Consider the following 15,891-nt stretch of genomic DNA (forward strand, 5'->3'; position numbering starts at 1 on the left):
CCTTGCAGTGTTACAGCCCTTAAGCTTCTCTCACTCAACCTATAGGACGACGTCTCAGATGCCACGCTGAGTGCTGTAAAACAATCCCATTTATTTCAATGGCGACTAGCATTCCCCCTATGTACAAGAATATAATTACTATAATACTGCCCCCTATGTACAAGAATATAACTACTATAATACTGCTCCTATGTACAAGAATATAACTACTATAATACTGCCCCCTATGTACAAGAATATAACTACTATAATACTGCCCCTATGTACAAGAATATAACTACTATAATACTGCCCCCTATGTACAAGAATATAACTACTATAATACTGCCCCCTATGTACAAGAATATAACTACTATAATACTGCCCCCTATGTACAAGAATATAACTACTATAATACTGCCCCCTATGTACAAGAATATAGCTACTATAATACTGCCCACTATGTACAAGAATATAGCTACTATAATATTGCCCCCTATGTACAAGAATATAACTACTATAATACTGCCCCATATGTATAAGAATATAACTACTATAATACTGCCCCCCTACAAGAAAATAACTACTATAATAGTGCCCCTATGTACAAGAACATAACTACTATACTAGTGGCCCCTATGTACAAGAACATAACTACTATACTAGTGCCCCCTATGTACAAGAATATAACTACTATAATACTGCCCCCTATGTACAAGAATAGAACTACTATAATAGTGCCCCCTATGTACAAGAATATAACTACTATAATACTGCATGCTATATACAAGAATATAACTACTATAATACTGCCCCATATGTATAAGAATATAACTACTATAATACTGCCCCATATGTATAAGAATATAACTACTATAATACTGCCCCATATGTATAAGAATATAACTACTATAATACTGCCCCATATGTATAAGAATATAACTACTATAATACTGCCCCATATGTATAAGAAAATAACTACTATAATACTACCCCCCTACAAGAAAATAACTACTATAATACTGCCCCCTATGTACAAGAACATAACTACTATAATAGTGCCCCCTATGTACAAGAATATAACTACTAGAATACTGCCTCCTATGTACAAGAATATAACTACTATAATACTGTCCCCTATGTACAAAAATATAATTACTATAATAGTGTCCCTAAGTACAAGAATATAACTGCTATAATACTGTCCCCCTATGCACAAACATATAACTACTATAATACTGCCCCCTATGTACAAGAATAGAATTACCATAATACTGCCCCCTATGTACAAGAATATAACTACCATAATACTGCCCCCTATGTACAAGAAGATAACTACTATAATACTGCCCCCAAAGCACAACAATATAACTACTATAATACTGCCTCCTATGTACAATAGAATTACTATAATAATGCCTCCTATGTACAAGAATATAACTACTATAATACTGCCCCCTATGTACAAGAATATAACTACTATAATACTGCCCCCTATGTACAAGAATATAACTACTATAATACTGCCCCCTATGTACAAGAATATAACTACTATAATACTGCCCCCTATGTACAAGAATATAACTACTATAATACTGCCCCCTATGTACAAGAATGTAACTACTATAATACTGCCCCCTATGTACAAGAATGTAACTACTATAATACTGCCCCCTATGTACAAGAATGTAACTACTATAATACTGCCCCCTATGTACAAGAATATAACTACTATAATACTGCTCCTATGTACAAGAATATAACTACTATAATACTGCCCCCTATGTACAAGAATATAACTACTATAATACTGCTCACTATGTACAAGAATATAACTACTATAATACTGTCCCCTATGTACAAGAATATAACTACTATAATACTGTCCCCTATGTACAAGAATATAACTACTATAATACTGCCCCTATGTACAAGAATATAACTACTATAATACTGCCCCTATGTACAAGAATGTAACTACTATAATACTGCCCCCTATGTACAAGAATATAACTACTATAATACTGCTCACTATGTACAAGAATATAACTACTATAATACTACCCCTATGTACAAGAATAATTACTTTTTCCACAACACTTCTGCCCTATTCAGCAATTCCAGCACCCTGATTGGTTGTTTGGGTTGACTAATTCACCAATCAGGGTGCTGGAATTGCTGAATAGGGCAGAAGTGTTGTGAAAAAAGTTAATATACGCAGGGGACTAAGTCAGGGGATTTGGTATGCTTCCCTGAAGAGGTGCGTTTTTAAGGCATGTCTGAAGTTTCGTGCATCGGGGATTGTGCGGATGCCTTGGGGTAGAGCGTTCCAGAGGATGGGTGCTGCTCTAGTGAAGTCCTGTAGGTGAGCATGTGAGGTTCGTATTACAGGGGTGTTTAGTCTGAGTGTGTTAGCCGATTGGAGTGAGCGGGCTGGGTGGTGTACGGACAGGAGGGAGGCGATGTATGGTGGCACAGCGCCATGCAGAGCTTTTGTGGGTGAGGTAGAGGAGTTTAAATTTAGTTCTGCAGTGGGTGGGCAGCCATAATATAACTTATATATTGCCTCTATTTACTAGATTACTTTTGTCTTTTTCGGAGGCCTGAACTTTCTTGCTGTTGACACCATCACAAGTGGCGTTGTAGTTTCCCATCGTTTGCAGGGCCACGTAGTGAAGACCACTAGTATGTGGCTCACAAAGGACTTAAATCTGCTGTTGGACCATTTTGTGTGAGTTTTTAATGAGCAGTAAAATCTATCAGCTTCGTGATTCCTGGGAAATCCTGAGCTGCTCGCTTGGCAGCAGAACTTTTTTTCATGGTTCACACAGGAACTCTGAGAGACTCCGGGGCCGCCTCGAGCTTTAAACCCCGGGTCACTCTGTCCTAATCAGAAGGCTGGTGAATTGGCTTGTGTACTGAAAGTCTTTTCTTGCTGCCTTTTGAGATTGCCAAAAACCGCTTTGGGTCTCCACAGCAATGACCGAGACAAGACCTTGTCTATTTTTTATTTTGACTTAAAAATACATGTGCCCAAGCGGAGGAGCGCAGTGCGGGGAGGAGCACGGTGTGGGTATCTGTAGCCCTGCTGACGCAACTCCTCTTTCAGGCGCGCACCATCTGGATTCCCAGTAAAGGGGGGTAGGATGTCATCTCTTCACAAGTGCTGATAGCTGATTCCTGACATATGAATGTAAGATTCCTCCCAAGGTTCACTGCCTACTCCATTCTGCAATCTTGTGTGTATATTCCCAGTATCTCATCACTTCAACTTTTTTTTTTTTTTTTTTGTATTTATCGCTTCCTTGTAATCTGAGTAAAGAACAAATTTCATAAGCTGCTCTTTCTAGGAGAAGGTTACCCCTGTGCTCCATGTCTCCTCCCGGAGTAGATAACTTTATAAGAGCTGCTAATATTAGAGGAAAATGGCAACTGTACAGAACACAAAAGTGGTTGTCGTTCTCCAAATTTATTTTACTGGTCTCCAGACTAATCTCTTTAGTGTAGCATCACTGCACTACTACATGTGTTGTGTACAAGAATATATAATACTGCCCCCTATGTACAAGAATATAAATAGTATAATACTCCTCCCTATGTACAAGAATATAACTAGCATAATACTGCCCCCTATGTACAAGAATATAACTAGCATAATACTCCTCCCTATGTACAAGAATATAACTACTATAATACTGCCCCCTATGTACAAGAATATAACTACTATAATACTGCCTCCTATGTACAAGAATATAACTACTATAATACTGCCCTCTATGTACAGGAATATAACTACTATAATACTGCCTCCTATGTACAAGTATATAACTACTATAATACTGCATCCTATGTACAAGAATATAGCTACTATAATACTGCCCCTATGTACAAGAATATAACTACTATAATGCTGCCTCCTATGTACAAGAATATAACTACTATTATACTGCCTCCTATGTACAAGAATATAACTACTATAATACTGCTCCCTATGTACAAGAATATAACTACTATAATACTGCATCCTATGTACAAGAATATAACTACTATAATACTGCCGCCTATGTACAAGAATATAACTACTATAATACTGCCCCTTAAGTACAAGAATATAACTACTATAATACTGCTCCCTATGTACAAGAATATAACTACTATAATACTGCCCCTTAAGTACAAGAATATAACTACTATAATACTGCTCCCTATGTACAGGAATATAACTACTATAATACTGCATCCTATGTACAAGAATATAACTACTATAATACTGCCCCTATGTACAAGAATATAACTACTATAATACTGCCTCCTATGTACAAGAATATAACTACTATAATACTGCCTCCTATGTACAAGAATATAACTACTATAATACTGCCTCCTATGTACAAGAATATAACTACTATAATACTGCCCCCTATGTACAAGAATATAACTACTATAATACTGCGGCTATGTACAAGAATATAACTACTATAATACTGCCCCTATGTACAAGAATATAACTACTATAATACTGCTCCTATGTACAAGAATATAACTACTATAATACTGCCCCCTATGTACAAGAATATAACTACTATAATACTGCTCCTATGTACAGGAATATAACTACTATAATACTGCCCCCTATGTACAAGAGTATAACTACTATAATACTGCCCCCTGTGTACAAGAATATAACTACTATAATACTGCTCCTATGTACAAGAATATAACTACTATAATACTCCTCCCTATGTACAAGAATATAACTACTATAATACTGCCCCCTGTGTACAAGAATATAACTACTATAATACTGTTCCTATGTACAAGAATATAACTACTATAATACTGCCCCCTATATACAAGAATATAACTACTATAATAATGCCCCCTATGTACAAGAATATAACTACTATAATACTGACTCCTATGTACAAGAATATAACTACTATAATACTGCCCCTATGTACAAGAATATAACTACTATAATACTGCTCCTATGTACAGGAATATAACTACTATAATACTGCCCCCTATGTACAAGAGTATAACTACTATAATACTGCCCCCTGTGTACAAGAATATAACTACTATAATACTGCTCCTATGTACAAGAATATAACTACTATAATACTCCTCCCTATGTACAAGAATATAACTACTATAATACTGCCCCCTGTGTACAAGAATATAACTACTATAATACTGTTCCTATGTACAAGAATATAACTACTATAATACTGCCCCCTATATACAAGAATATAACTACTATAATAATGCCCCCTATGTACAAGAATATAACTACTATAATACTGACTCCTATGTACAAGAATATAACTACTATAATACTGACTCCTATGTACAAGAATATAACTACTATAATACTGACTCCTATGTACAAGAATATAACTACTATAATACTGCCCCTATGTACAAGAATATAACTACTATAATACTGCTCCTATGTACAGGAATATAACTACTATAATACTGCCCCCTGTGTACAAGAATATAACTACTATAATACTGCTCCTATGTACAAGAATATAACTACTATAATACTGCCCCCTGTGTACAAGAATACAACTACTATAATACCGTCCCAATGTACAAGAATATGACTACTATAATACTGCCTCCTATGTACAAGAATATAACTACTATAATACTGTTCCTATGTACAAGAATATAACTACTATAATACTGTTCCTATGTACAAGAATATAACTACTATAATACTGTTCCTATGTACAAGAATATAACTACTATAATACTGTTCCTATGTACAAGAATATAACTACTATAATACTGTCTCCTATGTACATGAATATAACTACTATAATACTGCCCCCTATATACAAGAATATAACTACTATAATAATGCCACCTATGTACAAGAATATAACTACTATAATACTGCCCCCTATGTACAAGAATATAACTACTATAATACTGCCCCTATAGATTTACATAGGAAGTATTTTTCTGTAGAGTTGAGCTTTATGACTGATCATTTATGCCATCAGGGGGTAGCGGGTTGTGATCAGATTATTTCGGGCTGCAGTTTTAGCTTTTGTGAACATATAAATACTTGCAGTATTTGCTGCGTTGGAGGAGATTCGCAGCGCTTGTTTACACATTTCTGTGGGAATATAAAATGCGCTTCGAGGCATCTGAATATTACTGAAGACCTAAATGGTTCCTGAACATTTTTACTTTGTATCTAACCTTGGGGAAGCAATGACTGAGCTTACAGAAACAAGGCTTAAAGCTAAGATGCCTCGTTATGTGCGGGTTACATTCTGCTACAGTAGCAAACATAGAATTGCACCCAGATTGACTTCCTGATATGTGAGTGACAGGTTGGTGGAGCGGGCGAGGACCACAGGACTGCGACGGGTGGAGGAGACCCTATCTAAGAGCAGGAGCTGCGGGGACGGCAGCAGGGTTATTCTAGGGTGAGCCTTTCTAAAAAGGTGAGTTTTCAGGCTTCCAAGTTTGGGCATCAGGTGCCTTGTTGGGTGGGGACCTCCCCATTATGGGGGCTGCGCAGGATACATTTTGGAATTCCAGGTGTGAATTTTGTCCCTTTTACAGGACTAACCCCTTTTGCGGATCTTTGGCAAAAATGGTGGCAGAATCCGCTGGGTGATCACATGGTGTTCACATGATGGATTTTTCTCCATGGATTCCACCTGTAAAACCATTGAAAAATCTATGGCTGTTCTGTCGCGGATCTGTCTGTGGATGAAGTCTTGTCGATGTGTAAAACGTCTGACACGTTGCGCCACTACATCACACGGATCCGCGTGGCATTGGGTGGGAAATTCCACATGCAGAGCTTTGCTAATTGACATGGCTAAATCCACATGCGACTCCTGGTGCAATTCGCGGCTTAGATGGGGTTTTAGAGGTGGAATTCGCATGGAAAATTCCCCATTGGGTTCCTCGGTGTGAACCTAGTCCACAGTATTCACAATGATGTATAAGGGTAAGTTGTCTGGACAATCAGAAGCCCGTGTAGGGATCGGTGGAGATGGAACAAGGGAACAGGTAGATGTCTAGGATGGAGTTGAGGGGTGCAAGAGTTAGATGGGTAGCCACAAGAATGTGGCACGTGCCTGGATGGAAGATAATGGCATGTACATGGATTTATCATTGACTCTGGGTTAAAGAAAGAGTAGATCACATTGATGTTTTTGAGTTGGAGGCAGCGGGAAGGGCCGAGGGCTTGGATTTGCAGTTTTAAATGCTGTGGAATAAAAGGTTGTCCGAGGCAATGGACTTGGGACATGGGGGTGGAGGGAGTAGCCATAAACTGTTTGAGACTATTAGGGTGGGAGTGGGGCTGAGTGAGATGGGAAAAAGTTTCAGAAAGTGGAAGGAGAAGGTGCATATGACTGACTGATCTGCAACTTTGTATAGCAGAGCGATAAAGTCTGGGTTGAAGATGTAAGTTTGAGTGTTGTCAGCATACAATTAGTATCTACACTCATAGGATTCTATGATCTGTTCTAGACCAAATGTATAGATGGGAAAGACTAAGGGTCCCGGGACATAAGAGCCTTGAGGGACGCCAACGAAGAGCGGTCAAGACGAGTTGGAGACACAAAATATTCTGTTGGTAAGGTATGAGACTATCAAGGGGAGGGCAACGTCTGTGATGCCAAGGCACAAGAGGATTTGTAATATGAGTGAGTGGTTCGCAGGGAAAAGATCTAGAAGAAGCATGCAGTAATGTAGAAATTGCAGAGCAGGCCTAGAAGGAGAACAGAGTACTGTAGAAGGCAGAGGACAGGTCTGGAAGGAGGAGTCCAGAGTTATGCAGAAGGCAGAGAAGGTCTAGAAGGAGGAGCACAAGGACTGTACAAGGCGAAAGAGGACGGGTCTAGAAAGGAGAACGCACAGTAATATAGAAGTTAGAAGGGGACAGATCTAGGAGGAGGAGCATCAAGTACGCGGTAATGTTGAGGTTGGAGGAGGATGAGTCTAGAAGTACACAGTAATATAGAAGGTGGAGGAGGACGAGTCTAGGAGTACACAGTAATGGAGAGGGTGGAGGAGGCCTGGTCTAGGAGTACACAGTAATGTAGAAGGTGGAGAAGGATGGGTCTAGGAGTACACAGTAATGTAGAATATGGAGGAGGACGAGTCTAGGAGTACACCGTAATGGAGAGGGTGGAGGAGGCCTGGTCTAGGAGTACACAGTAATGTAGAAAGTGGAGAAGGATGGGTCTAGGAGTACACAGTAATGTAGAATATGGAGGAGGACGAGTCTAGGAGTACACAGTAATGGAGAGGGTGGAGGAGGTCTGGTCTAGGAGTACACAGTAATGTAGAAGATGGAGGACGGTTGGTCTAGAAGGAGTAGTACACAATGGATAGGGGTCAGAGGAAGAGTACATACGGTAGTAATGTAGAAGGTGGAGGAGGATGGGTGTATAAGGAACACACAGTAATTTGGAGGGCGGAAGATGACGGGTCTAGGAGTACACAGGAACGTAGAAGGTGGAGGCCGACTGGTCTACAAGGAGTAGTACACAGTAATGTAGAGGGGGACCAGTCTATAACAAGGAGCGCAGAGTAGTGTCGTGAGGCTTTGGTAGCGGGGCTGTGGAGTTGGCAGAAATGTACCGACTCCGGCCTATAATAAAATATTATAAATACGGTTTTACTAACTAAATGCAGAATTTGTTGTGGTTTTCCTTTTAATAGGAGTTTAGAAAAGTTTAGAAATATCCTATAAATATGTTCTGTTCATCTAAGCCCCTGTTTATCAAAGACCTTGAGAACTAGAGATGTGGAAACAGCCATAGAAAATCAGTGATTGCCTTTCCTCCCCATTAGACTAAGTATCCTTGTGCTGCGTCCTCAAGGCTTTTAGTTGATATGAATTGGTGCGGCACTGTCTGCACATGCTCAGTGAAGCTCCTCCCCTACTGCCCAGAGGAAGGCGGCATTGGTCGGTGGGCATGCGGCACTCATCTCAGAACTGCTAGCGAGAACAGGAAGACAGTATTGAGGAAGGTCAAAGCTTACCTAAACTTCCAGTACACTGAACTACTGATTTTCTTGAAGGTTTGTCCTCTCCAGGGCTGTGGAGTCGGAGGTTGGAGGTTTGGCTTGCTAACTGCACAGCCCAGTTTGGTAGATTATTAGTGACTTTGGTCAAGGTGGTTTCGGTAGATGCGGTGCCGTTGGAAACGCTCTATGCCTGGGTTTCTGCAACATTCGTTCAGATGAATAAAGTAAATGGCCCCCAACACTCCGGGCCCCGGGGGGTTTCCTCAAGTCAAATCTCATGTTTTCTAAACCTCCCCACAAGTGGAAATATAATGCATTCCAGTTCTGAGCCGGTACACAGGCCTGGCATGTTCTCCAGAGAGTGGGAGCCAAGAATGCCTTGGCTACAGCCCAAACAAGGGTTTTGGTTTGTCCCTCCCTCCGGATGGCTGCCCGCGCTTCCTGCCAAGCACGTTGCAAGGTGTATAAGTTTACGAGAGGTGCGGGAGCGGAAGGCTGGAGATGGCCTACAATGTAGATCTCTACATAAGGCTTTGTTGGCAATCTCAAGGTTGTCCCCTGTGATTCCGGATCAGGCTGAGCTGCATGTCACTATGTAACCTGGGAGCACCACGTGTCTGCTTTATAAATACCGCTGATGGCAGATAAGACCTTTTGTTTTTGTTGTTACTCCTATTGTGCCGCCGCGAAGTTTCCAGTCCATGATCGGTTCTAGTTATAAGTTCAAGTTCGCTTTCTCTAATACCTGTAATAATTAAGGCGGTCCTGGGTCACATGACCTGGCACTTTCTTTGTGCCGTTGTCCCCATAATCCACCAGTTTCCGTTGCCCGTCTTCCAGGGCTTTTCTTAGGTTAAGTTCACACGGTGGAAATTTGATGTGGATTCTCATCCAATCCACTGCCGGTCCTCCTTCGCCGTGTTGCGCTGCGGTCCACGTGAAGCCGCTCTGTAGTCCGCACCATGATTTCAGATTTGCTCACGGAATAAAAAGTGACTCGTCGCTGTAGGACGCCGGGACCGGAGCGAATCCACGTCGGGAAATCCATACTCGTAAACCCACTGAAAAGGGATGTGGATCCGCCGGCAGTTAAGTGCATAGCTGCGTCCCGGCCGCAAATTGATGCTTTTTTTTTTTTTTTAAATGTGGATCTCCGCAGAAAAATCTGTTGCGGTGTGCGCCGATGTGAACACACGCTTGGGCTACCAGAGGCACGCTAAGCATTGCTGGTGAATTGGTAGTCTAAAAGTACCTTTTAAGAGGGGCGATGATCACCCGAATTCATCTGGAAACAACAGTCAGGCAATTACTGTCCCGTATATATGTGGCCGCTGACAGCGCACTGAGCGAGAAATTGGCGCATCGGCTCATCTTGAGCAGCAGAACGCCCTTCATTGGCCTCTGAGTTGGGGAAGGCCGGACTCTCATGAGCGAACCAGATTCCGCATGTGGGGCCCGCAGTGGATTCTATCTGTGAGCCCGGATGGTGACTGTTTCTGTATTGCAGGTGACCGCGGCGGCTCACTTTCGGTCATGCACGGTACAGTTTTTGGTTTTTTGTTTGTGTTTCCCCCCCCCCCCCCCAATGTCTGTAATTTCCTCGCCGTCGCTAAGTGATGATGCAGCTGCCCGCGGCCCGTATGCAATGTTAATTGTGTAAGGGATGTGGCTCGGACGCCTCTATTGACGTCAATGGAGTCCATCCGTGGCATAATAGAGCATACTGTGTTTTTTGTTTAGTTTTTTTCTTCCGCTCGTGGCATACGCAATTCATATCCACGAATGTAAACGAAAAAGTGAAAGTACATGCTTTTCAATGTTGCAGATCCGCCACTCGGGCACCAATAGCGGATTCTGCAATTGGAATCCGCCTGTGTGAGCCCAGCCTAAATCTGTATACGCCATTCCTTGTGCAAAATAAGTCTGCCGCTGGGCTCCGCCCTGTCCGCGCCGCTGGGCTCTGCCCTGTCCACGCCGTGCCATTGCTGATCCGTAGATGAAACCAGCTGACCTGCAGACACAATGTCAGTGTTGACGGAACGCAGTAGCGCTGGTGGATCATGTGAGAGAACTGGTCACAAATCCCAAATATTAGTAAACCAAGTATGATTGGGCGGAGGCGGTTGATTGGTGCCATCCCAGAATATCCCTTTAAGCAGTAACCGTATTTTATGTCTTGCAGGGAGTTCAGAGCATTACGACGGAACAGTGGGAGGTAAGTGCCAATCACTGATGGATCTACCTAGGTTTGCTTGCGTGTATGAGGCTCTGTTCACACGGCCATTAACCCCTTCAAGAGCAAGCCTGTTTGTCTTAATTTTGGAAATTTGGCATGTCCCTTTTTAAGAGAGAACAAGTAGAGGTCTTACACATCCAAGTGATGCTGAGCTTGTACTGTATTGAGGTGGTAAAAGTAGAGCGATACAACATGCGTATATTTATTACAAATGACTAAATTGTGGAAACTTTTTTCAAATTTTTTTTTTTTTTTGAACTGGCGTATCAGATATGCGAAGAAAAAAAAAAAAATATATATATATATAATATCAAATTTTGTCAGATGTACATTTCCACTTTATTTTGGAAGCACTTTTAAAAACTCTTGGATGTTTCAAACTAATCTAGAAGAATTACTAATTTAACAGTAATTTTTGAATTTCGGATTTTTTAATGAAGTTTTTAATGTATATACAAGGTATCGATGGTTAATTGGTGTAATAACTGTAATAATGTAAGGGTTCATCCGCATGTAGTATCATTTTCTTTTATGGAATATCCACATCACGTTCCTCATTACAGCTCTGGTGTAGCGGTCGGCGTGGATCTGCACCAGACGTCACCACTGCGTTTGAAAGGGTGAAATCCGCATGTGGATCTGTGGCAAAATCCACACTAATTATGTAGATTTTGATGCATCAAAATTCACAGCGAGCGCTGTGATTGGCTGGCACTGATGATGTCATCAGGACCCAAATTAATCAGGTCCCAATGACGGCACCTGAACATGTTGTGTTGGTAACAGCCTGTTTCGGGTGTTTTATCTAATGTGGGGGCCGTGATTGCCCACTGACCCAGAACTTACATTTAGGTTGCTGCTGCACAGAGCCCAGGCAGCAGCGATGTAAACTTACTGTGGGCGGTGGCGAGGAGGTTTAGGATTTGCATTTTTCTGTTCTGTCATTGAACACCCTGATGGACCCCATTGATTCTAACGGGTTCCATCATTGTGTCCATCGTTTCACCAGAAGGTAGCGCTGTATGCCACACTGTTTTTTTCCAGCATCTTGATGGAACCTTTGAAAGGAGACGTGAACAGGATCCTAGCGGTCTAAAGCTCGGTACTGCTTTTCTGCATGCAGTCTGCTGGAGGCTCGTTACACGTAAACTGTTGTCGCCACGCTTGTTCTTGTTCCGTCTTTGGTACTGCAGCCTTTTACCAATGTAATACCCCCCTCTTTAGATAATTGTACTGCAAGATAAGACCCTGGTGCCAGGAATGCCCACTAGTCTGCCTACTTGGTCCCATCATGCCTCTTGCACTTAACGTTGAGTTAGCGTGTGGGATAATGTTTCTCCATGTGGAGAGCAGCATAAGAGACCTTTTCCCAGGGAGCATTGCATGGCCTATAAGACTCCCTACACGCTCGTAGCACTCTCCACAAGGAGAAACGTTACCGGCTCCCAGACTAACATTTGTAGCCTCTCACCAAGCCAACCAAAACCCTGAAACAGCTGTCTCTACATGGATGTTCTGGTTTGGCTCACATGCCTAGTCCTGTTGTAAGGCTTGTCAGGCGGTCGGATGGTGACTCGTAGGGTAACTACCTTCCGATGGGTGGTGCTGTGGAGAATTCCATCTCATTTGCATAGATTTTTCCCCCAAGAGCATTGCATGGCCTGTAAGACTCCCAACACCCTCATGGTCCTCCACAAGGAGAAATGTTGCTCCTCTTAGACTTGTGTTGATGGCCTCTCGCCCAACCAACCAGAGCCCTACTGTGCACTCATGAGGGGCAAGAACTACAAAACGGCTGTCTGTAAATTTTGGTATGCAAATAGAATATGCTACAGTGCCTCTTCAGCGCCCCCTATTGGAATGGAGTTTCTCTAGAAGTCAATATTTGACCACCTACTAGGCCTTGTAACATGACAAAGTATATAAGGGCCCATTCATATCTGGGCCGGAGGCTCCGTTCAGAGCGCATCGGGCACAAAATCCCAGACAAAGTAGTGCCTATGGTCAATGGTGTCTGTTTGGGTCTGGTGATTCTGGTGCTCCTGTAGTTGAGCCGAACCTTGGGAATCTATAGGGATGGTAGAGCGCGGATGTGAGTGGGGCCTAAGCCAAACCAGAGTCCTCTTCAGAGACGGACAATAGAGACAAGTAGGAGGTCCCCACATGGCTTGCAGAGTGGAAGCAGTTGGTTTCCCTGCCTCGCGGGGTATTGCGGGAAGGGATTGCACTGGGCTGGTGGGACGTTACATAGTGGAGGCACAGTAATCCCCGCAGCACAGGGTATTGCAGGAAGGGATTGCACTGATCTGGTGGGATGTTACATGGTGGAGGCGCAGTAATCCCCGCAGCACAGGGTATTGCAGAAAGGGATTGCACTGGTCCGATGGGACGTTACAAAGCGGAGGCGCAGTAATCCCCGCAGCACAGGGTATTGCAGAAAGGGATTGCACTGGTCTGGTGGGACGTTATATAGTGGAGGCGCAGTAATCTCCGCAGCACAGGGTATTGCAGGCAGGGATTGCACTGGTCTGGTGGGACGTTATATAGTGGAGGCGCAGTAATCTCCGCAGCACAGGGTATTGCAGGCAGGGATTGCACTGGTCTGGTGGGATGTTACATGGTGGAGGCGCAGTAATCCCCGCAGCACAGGGTATTGCAGGCAGGGATTGCACTGATCTGGTGGGACATTACAAAGCGGAGGCGCAGTAATCCCCGCAGCACAGGGTATTGCAGGGAGGGATTGCATTTATCTTGTGGGACGTTACATAGCGGAGACGCAGTAATCCCCGCAGCACAGGGTATTGCAGAAAGGGATTGCACTGGGCTGGTGGGATGTTACAAAGCGGAGGCGCAGTAATCTCCGCAGCACAGGGTATTGCAGGCAGGGATTGCACTGGTCTGGTGGGATGTTACATGGTGGAGGCGCAGTAATCCCCGCAGCACAGGGTATTGCAGGCAGGGATTGCACTGGTCTGGTGGGATGTTACATGGTGAAGGCGCAGTAATCCCCGCAGCACAGGGTATTGCAGGCAGGGATTGCACTGGTCTGGTGGGATGTTACATGGTGGAGGCGCAGTAATCCCCGCAGCACAGGGTATTGCAGGCAGGGATTGCACTGGTCTGGTGGGATGTTACATGGTGGAGGCGCAGTAATCCCCGCAGCACAGGGTATTGCAGGGAGGGATTGCACTGGTCTGGTGGTATGTTACATGGTGAAGGCGCAGTAATCCCCGCAGCACAGGGTATTGCAGGCAGCTTTGCACTGGTCTGGTGGGACATTACATAGCGGAGGCGCAGTAATCCCCGCAGCACAGAGCAGGTTAGTAGCCATCATTCTGCCCCCCCGCTGTCTCGCTCCCGCACTGACTCCCTGCATTCTGTATAGAGCGGTCAGATGGATGTAAATGGGAGCATATAATCTGCATCTTGCCCGTAACTTTGGCGAGATGTATTTCCTGTTCTCCACGATGGGTAGAGCGCGTTCTTGCCCCCTTTCACATCACGCTGCTAAATGCATCAATTTGCAGGAACGCTGGAACATTGTGTTTCCGAGGAGCCGATGAGCGTGAATTGCTGCATAGTGTTTATGCAAATCCTCTCTTCCTTGTGCCAGGGTCGGAGTAGTCATTTTTTTATTTTTTATTTTTTTTCGTGAGTGAAATTGCAGTTGTGTTTTGCCTCCAGAGCTTCTTCCTGGTGGGTACGGAGCGGGGCGCATCAAAGCACGGCCGTCTCCCATGACCCTGGTGTGGCCTTATCCAGCAGTGATGCAAGAGGGGGCCCCATGGGCAGCAGACAGGGGGCACTTATTATCCTACAGATGTTAGAAGTTTTATATGAAACCACGTATACGTAATGTGATTAACGTCGGGTCATGAGAAGTTTACCAAAATATTGGATCCTTTCCTGCAAATCTCTGATGCGGTGGTTTTTTATGAGAAAAATGAACACAGATACTAAAAAGGGTTGTCCGATTAGGAGCGACTGATGGCCTCAGGGACCGCTTCAGGACTCATTTATAGGCCCTGTGTTGCTTCCCCCCCCCCCCCCTTCACCTTCAATCATTTATAGGCTCTGTGCTGCCCCCCTCCCTCCCCGAGTCATTTATAGGCTCTGCGCTGCCCCCCCCCCCCCCGAGTCATTTATAGGCTCTGCGCTGCCCCCCCCCCCCGAGTCATTTATAGGCTCTGCGCTGCCCCCCTCCCTCCCCGAGTCATTTATAGGCTCTGCGCTGCCCCCCCCCCCCCCCCGAGTCATTTATAGGCTCTGTGCTGCCCCCCCCCCGAGTCATTTATAGGCTCTGCGCTGCCCCCCCCCCCCCCCCGAGTCATTTATAGGCTCTGCGCTGCCCCCCCGAGTCATTTATAGGCTCTGCGCTGCCCCCCCGAGTCATTTATAGGCTCTGCGCTGCCCCCCCCCCCGAGTCATTTATAGGCTCTGCGCTGCCCCCCCCCCCGTCATTTATAGGCTCTGCGCTGCCCCCCCCCCCCCGAGTCATTTATAGGCTCTGCGCTGCCCCCCCGAGTCATTTATAGGCTCTGCACTGGCCCCCCCGAGTCATTTATAGGCTCTGCACTGGCCCCCCCGAGTCATTTATAGGCTCTGCACTGGCCCCCCCCCGAGTCATTTATAGGCTCTGCACTGCCCCCCCCCGAGTCATT

At 44.1% G+C, this 15,891-nt stretch overlaps 1 protein-coding gene across 2 annotated transcripts in view; it reads left to right on the forward strand.

The window, feature by feature from the left end:
* The window catches only part of PTP4A3 (protein tyrosine phosphatase 4A3), an 88,446-nt gene that overhangs the window by 23,378 nt on the left and 49,177 nt on the right, over positions 1-15,891 (forward strand). The window contains exon 2 of one of the 2 annotated variants that reach the window (XM_066578731.1): positions 11,177-11,209. The exons of the other annotated variant lie outside the window; for it this stretch is intronic. The gene's annotated coding sequence lies outside the window, so the exon portion shown is untranslated. The remainder of the gene's footprint in view (positions 1-11,176; positions 11,210-15,891) is intronic. 2 annotated transcript variants of the gene reach the window in all.

Source organism: Eleutherodactylus coqui, chromosome 9 (assembly GCF_035609145.1).
Source record: "Eleutherodactylus coqui strain aEleCoq1 chromosome 9, aEleCoq1.hap1, whole genome shotgun sequence".
In the NCBI taxonomy this organism is placed as follows: Eukaryota; Metazoa; Chordata; class Amphibia; order Anura; family Eleutherodactylidae; genus Eleutherodactylus; species Eleutherodactylus coqui.